Genomic DNA, 6,722 nt, shown 5'->3' with positions numbered 1-6,722 from the left:
TAATCATTGTCTGCTCTGTGTACCCCACAGACACTGTCCCATGTCATCATACGTTCTTTAAGTCCACTGAATTATTTTAATAATCCTCTGCTACACTATTTCCCTAAATTCATCTATGCTTTCCTATGTGATTTTCCCCTAAGAAGAAAGGTATATAAGCGTCTGCACCCGTTGGGATACTGAACAATCACTTTCTGATTTTTCCATGTGCATACTAATAAAATTGTATGCCATTTCTCCTAGTAGTCTGTCTTTTGTATGTTTATTTTTGAAGAAAACTTCAGAGGCTAAAGAAGTTTTCCCTTGGGCCCTGCACTTTATTTGCTTTTGATCTAAGCCCGACCAAGGACAGTCCGCAAAACATTGCCCAAGAATCCCCAAAGTGATCCAGAGTAGGAATACCACAGGAAATTCGTTAACTAGCTTCTTCCTGATGAGGAGTTTTATGTTCAAGGTTGAGAGTCGTGTTCTCCTTTCTTTTGCTCTGTGTGTGTGTTTTAAATATGGAACGCTTCACGAATTTCCGCGTCATCCTTGCGCAGGGGCCCTGCTAATCTTCTCTGTATCGTTTCAATTTTAGTATATGTGCTGTCGAAACGAGCACACTGTGTGTTCTTCATAACAGCTCTATACTGTACTTCCCCTTGCAGGATTTCCTATGCGAGTAGCTTTTTTTAAACTCTTCACAATATATAAGGCATTTTTGTATTTCTCCATCCTGGCAATGAAACTGCTATTGAGTGGAAATCACTGTTTTTCCTCTGCTCAGAATCATTTTGAAAATGTTACTCTAGTTCTTAATCATTCATACGAAGATAGTAGTCAATTAATTAACACGACTTTTGTGGTCAAATCTTGGTCATTTATTGGATATTTTCCTGTTAGTTTCTCCCAGCTGCTGTCTTTGCAAGAAACTTAATTTTCAATTACATATTTAAGACTAAAGATACATAAGTAAAACTTTGCTATTCAAAATGCTCTAGAGGGAGAATTTGGGGAAGGTGACCCCTTAGGAAGCATTAGGAATCTCTCTTCCCACCTAGCCAATTGCACCAGCCAATCTGTGTGCTGTAACTTTTTAGAATCCTGTGGTCTGTTGAAGTCTTGTAACTTTCAGGGGAGGGCTTGGACTATAAATTGCAGTTAATGTCAGTCAATTTTATCTCGTAGCATAGTAGAAACTACCTATCTCCTTCTCCCAGCCCTGTGAGAGGCAGCGGTGCATGTGTTCCTGGACCAGCTTACACAGCTGTGGGAGACCAAGCAGGCAATAAGAACCCCGTCTTCCTAATATCAGGAATTCACGTTCTGATTGCTGCTTCTGACCTCAGAGGTGAGATGAAGACTCAAGTGACTGTTGTCATTGCACCTTCCCCATAGTTGCAAGTCCCTTTCTCTCCAGCTGAAGTGATTCCATTTGTTCTTTTTGCAACAATAATTGGAGAGGCAGTGAGCAGGCCATTAATTCCTGTGCATGTCAAAGTTTCTTGTAAATAATTCTTCCTGAAGCAGTATCTTGAAACTTACTGCTGAATGTGAATTTTAAAAATAATTAAAGCACATCCATTAGGATAGCTAAAATTCAAAAGACTAACCAAAGTTTAGCAAAGTTGTGAGTAACTACAACCGTCATCCCCTGCTGGTGGAAATGTAAAATGCTACAATCACTGTCAGACAGTTTGAATAGGCGCTTAGCAGAACAATCAGCTGTTTTACTTTTAGGCGTTTACCCAAGAGAAATAAAAATTTACGTCTATAGAAAGACTCGTGTGATAGATACAGCTTTATTTTTAATAGCCAACAACTGGAAACAAACCAAATGTCTCTCAGCAGACGAGTAGATACACAACCTGCAGTACATACAGTGGAATACTAAACAATAAAGAGGAATGAACTCTTGCTATATAGCACTAATGACTCATACAATCATCACATTTAGTGAATAAAGTCAAAGAAAGAAAAAAATTGTTCTTCAACCAAGAACTGAGGCCTCATTTGTGGCAAGCTAAGCAAAAAATGCTAGTTGATGACACCACCCACTGAACGTGACGTTTTGGTAAAGAGTCACTCGAGGCATGTTACCTCTACTCCCTGTACTTCTATTAAAGAAATTTGTTGGCTGTCATATTTGTGTGTAGCCCCATCAGCAGTACAACAATGAGTTACCTAGTATCGTGGAGCACTGATCTCTGCCAGCATTGGCATTATGGAAAAGGACAGGAGAAGATTAAAGAAAGGTTTTAAATAGAAGGGTTCTGGCCAGCTTGACTGATCATTAAACACAATACTAAACACAGAGTGAACCTGTTCTGGATTAACTGTTAGCATTGGGGTTGTATACCATCTTAAAACTCATGATTGCTGAAAGATCAGGTGGATTCACTTTAGTATCTACATACCTTACCTGTACACCAAGATAAATTACTTTAGAGGGGAAAGTTTGTTTCAGCCTCAGCTATCACACTGGAAGAAAACTGAACTGGACTTTGCTAACAAAGAAGACACTTGTGAGTACTTTGAGGCTGGCTCCAGGAATAAGTGGTAATAAGTGGGAAACACAGTAGAAGGTAGACGGGTTTTTGAACTGTTTATGCTTATGTAAGTGGAATCTTAAGTATGACATTCTGGAAACAGTTAGCAGTATATAATTTGTATCTTCAAAATATGACATATAGCCTCTGGGATTACATTAATATTGTGAGCACTTAATAGTTTGCTTTTGTTTAGTGTTTTCAGTGTTTAGTTTTGATCTGATTTTATCTGCATGGCATTTTGTCAGACATGTCTTGTGGTATAGAACAGAATCAGCTCAGACAAACTTGAATATAGAGGTAAGTGAGGAAAGGTGGAAAAGAATTCAACAAGTTAGAGCCAAATTAAAGAAAGTTAGCCGAAAGAGGAGCAGCATTAAATTCCCTCTGGGAACTTTTGCAGAGCTTCATTCCTCTAGCGTCCTACAAGCAATATTGACCCAGTTACCCAACTCCTCATTCTGAGTCTCTTAGTTTAAATTCTCAAAAGAGAGAATATAATTGGCTTTATACCGCTAAAGAATGTTTTATTTTTTATTCTCGGTGATCTTAATAGTCCAGAAAAATAAACTGACCTGGGAGGGCAGGGTTAAATAATACAAATATTTATGTACTAGGTACAGGACTGAGATTCTTAGAAAAAGATATATACAATGCACACAAAAATTTTGCCCAAATGTATAATTTTAAATATGCTGTTGGCTTATGCACTCAAATAGTACCATAGAAAATTGCAATAACTGTATGCCAACTTTACAATATGTCTCCAAATATTGATGGTTAAAAAAAAAAAAAAAGTCTCATGAGCATAGCCTATTTCACCTAATGTTCCATTCTGCATTCCTTGATGAGAGGCAAATCTAGGACAATACTTTTAGGCATTTGATAAGTATATTTTAAGGAAAAAGAGAAAATGCACAGCAAAGCAAAGTGTATATTTCAGTGAAGAAAAATGTCTACCTCTCCACTGATCCACCACAGCAGGCCTGACAGAGTCAACAATCTTATTTGCTGTGCTTGATGAAATTTGGCCTAAGCAGTTAAGTGAAATTGATGACCTGTGTTTAGACTTCATTGCTCACATCGCAACTGTAATATCCCTAGGCCACTGGTCAATCAATGGAGAGGCTAGAGAAGACGTACGAATGACATTCTGTTCTAATTTGGTTTAAATAGAATGATATGTGGATATATTTTCTCAAAGTTTTTAAAAATCTAAATTGTTGAGTTGATGTTGCCTCTCTGTTTCCTATTCTTTCTGTTCTTTTCATCCTGTTCTGCCAATGTGACCTTTCTCCCATATAGTTCCCAAATTTTCTGGATCAATGATTTTTCAAAAATCTATGAAAAGAAACATTTAGCAAGGAGTAAATACGTAGATATTAAAGTATGCACTGGGAAAGAATGTAGCAGAAAAGTGGTGAATGTAGAAAGGCTTTATTTCATGTAATATATTAATACAGCAGCCATTAATTGTGCAAGTTCACAATTTACAAGCAACTTATCTACCAATCTTAGCCTTTTCTGATTCCCCAGTGCAGGCTAGGGTTTAACCAGAGGTTAAACACTGATTAGTTCCCCCTGTGGCTAACCCCTAGTTGCCTGCACTATTCATGGTGGCTGAAGAGTCAATTGTGTGTTAAAAAACAACATTATATTAATTCATCCCTTCTCAGCTTCAGTTTTCCATTACTTACCCTCTGTCTCTACCTACCTCTACCATTTCTCCAGCTTAGACTTCAAAATATTTCCAGGGTTGATTGACTTCCACAGGCACTGCTTGGGTTACTTCTGCTTACATTTGACAATACACTTTAATAATGTTTATCTTCCCCAGGTCTGGAAATCTATCGTCCGCTGTTGGCTTTGTGCCGACTTGGCTACTATTGGTTTATATTTCCTCTGTTCATTTATTGTCATTTTGATGAAATTTCAAGAGGAAAGGGGGAAACATTCATGTTTTAGGTGCAATGTCTTTACACATTAGCTCCAATAAAGATTTGTGAAATTTAATTTTGGTCTAACAAAGCTAGCTACACCAATTAAATTTTTAAAAATACCATACAAAGCAATGCTATACAATGTTAAAGCATATAGTCTACTAATGTTACATTTTCTTTTAAAGTTGTGTATTTCAGTTTAGTTTCAAGATGCCACAGCTTTCAAAAACAAATTGCAAGACAATATTGTGCAAAATGAACACAGGAGAAAATGTTCTACTTTTTGGGTTTTTACTTATTAAAATATTTTATACATTACACCCTAGCAATCTATAATTAATCCTTGAATAAGTTTGCCCTTTCAAAAAGGATATTCTAGCTAACAGCTTTCCCAGTCAGATTAAAGCAGTGAAGGTGAAGTGAAAGAGAGTAATAAAAGATGGAAACCTTTGAACTGAAGCCTCAAATGGAAACATCTTTATTCTCTCTTAAATATTCTTTCTAATATTTTGCATTGCTAAAATAAGGCCAAAAAGCAAATGCGAAGAGCTAGGCATGTTGGCAAGGGAATTTAGAACAAAACACAATGCATACCTTTTATAATTCTCAAAGCTTTTTGGAAAAAGCTCACTAGTGATATTACGTTGCAAATGTTTAATTTCGAATATTGACTTCTTAATCTGTAATGTTTCAAGCACAAAATAGGTATTTACATACATTCACATAACTCAATATTTTAAAGCTACCCAAATTAACTTTCTGGAATTCTCCATTTTTATGAATAAAAGGGAAGGGGAAAGCACTACACATTCAATATTCCCAATTTTGAAAATGCAAGAGGCATACAAATGTAGGTTGGCCTGAGGCTATTATTGTGTAGATAATGAGTGTCTCCCAGTACCATGTATTTCATAATAGTTTAGAGCTTTAAAAGCACAAGAGTAGGATGTTTGAGAACTGAAGATTTATCTACTCTTGCCTGAATACATATGGGATTTAGCTTTTAGTTTTCATTCAGTCTCATTAACCTGTTCTTGTTTACTGTCAGTCTGTTACTATGTTCTGCTTTGAGCCTTTCTTTTATAAATGGCTTATATGCATTGCATAGCATGTTATTCAGTCTTACTGAATAATAAAAGCTCATTAAAGAAGGCATTAAATATAGAAAAACAAAAAACTGTTATTCCAAAATTCTTTTCCGCCAACAACTACTTATTCATTCCTCAAACTTCTTTTTCAATACTTGTACCTAAAAATCTCTCTGGTTTTTTTACAGAATGATTTTATTTGTGGTTATATAATCTATCAACTCTTTTTCCATTTCCTTTTTCATTTCTGCTTTGGCAAGTAGAAAGGAAAACTAATATGCTAGAATAATAGACTTTTAAAATTAACATTTGATTTTTTACCTTCTTTCTAACTTCAAACACATACACACACACACAAAGATAAACATTTTTAAATACAAGGAATGAGGAAAATCATCAAATGTGAGCTGCTGGAAGAGCTATATTTATAGCTCTGTGAGTACAAAAGTAGGTAAAGATAATTAGAAATTTGTCTTCTAAAAGAAACAAATAATAAAAAATCTACAAAGGAGGCAGAAATCAGGAGTCAGGAGCTATACAGGAGCCATACAGAAGTCCTGTTTTTAAACAGGACCTATAAAAATGTCTGATAAAATGAGACCAAAAGCTACAAATTAAATGAACCAGCAGGTTTAGGAAAAGAGAGACACAGTCTCAAACACAAAAGCCAAGTGAAGGCACGTTCCTAGTTACTGCCTGAGCTGTCATCGCTGTTTGAATGTGTCATCCAGAACTAATGTATTGGAAACTTAATTCCCAATGCAACTGTGATGAGAAAGAAGTAAGGCTTTAGGAGATAAGTAGGTCATTAGGGCACTGATCTTATGAATGGCGTCATGCTATTATCATGAGTGTGAGTTAGTTATCATGCAGCTGGGTTCCTGATAAGAGGATGTTTATTCCCCTTTCCTGTTATTCCCTCTCTCACACTCTCTTCTTCTTCAGTCTTTTCCCCTAAGATAATGCAGCAAGAAGGCCCTTGCTAGTTGCTGGCACCTTGATGTTAGACTTCCCATTCTCCAGAACCAGGAGATACATATATTTCTCCATTACAATGTCGACGGTGTTCTGTTATAGACACACAAAACAGACTAAGACAGTTATATTCCTATTATTAACCATGGCAGAAGTCCAAACTCCCAATATAGGAGGCAATTCTGGCC

At 36.3% G+C, this 6,722-nt stretch overlaps 1 non-coding gene across 1 annotated transcript; it reads right to left on the bottom strand.

The window, feature by feature from the left end:
* Window positions 1–497: 497 nt before the first annotated feature.
* LOC120360208 (U6 spliceosomal RNA) lies at window positions 498–604 on the bottom strand. The gene has a single exon (XR_005576786.1). It is a non-coding gene; the product is annotated as a U6 spliceosomal RNA (small nuclear RNA).
* Between the last annotated feature and the right edge of the window lie 6,118 nt (window positions 605–6,722).

This window comes from Saimiri boliviensis, chromosome 19 (assembly GCF_048565385.1).
Source record: "Saimiri boliviensis isolate mSaiBol1 chromosome 19, mSaiBol1.pri, whole genome shotgun sequence".
Taxonomy (NCBI): Eukaryota; Metazoa; Chordata; class Mammalia; order Primates; family Cebidae; genus Saimiri; species Saimiri boliviensis.
Note: the sequence above shows the minus strand (reverse complement) of the source record. Positions and strands in the feature narration are given on the sequence as shown.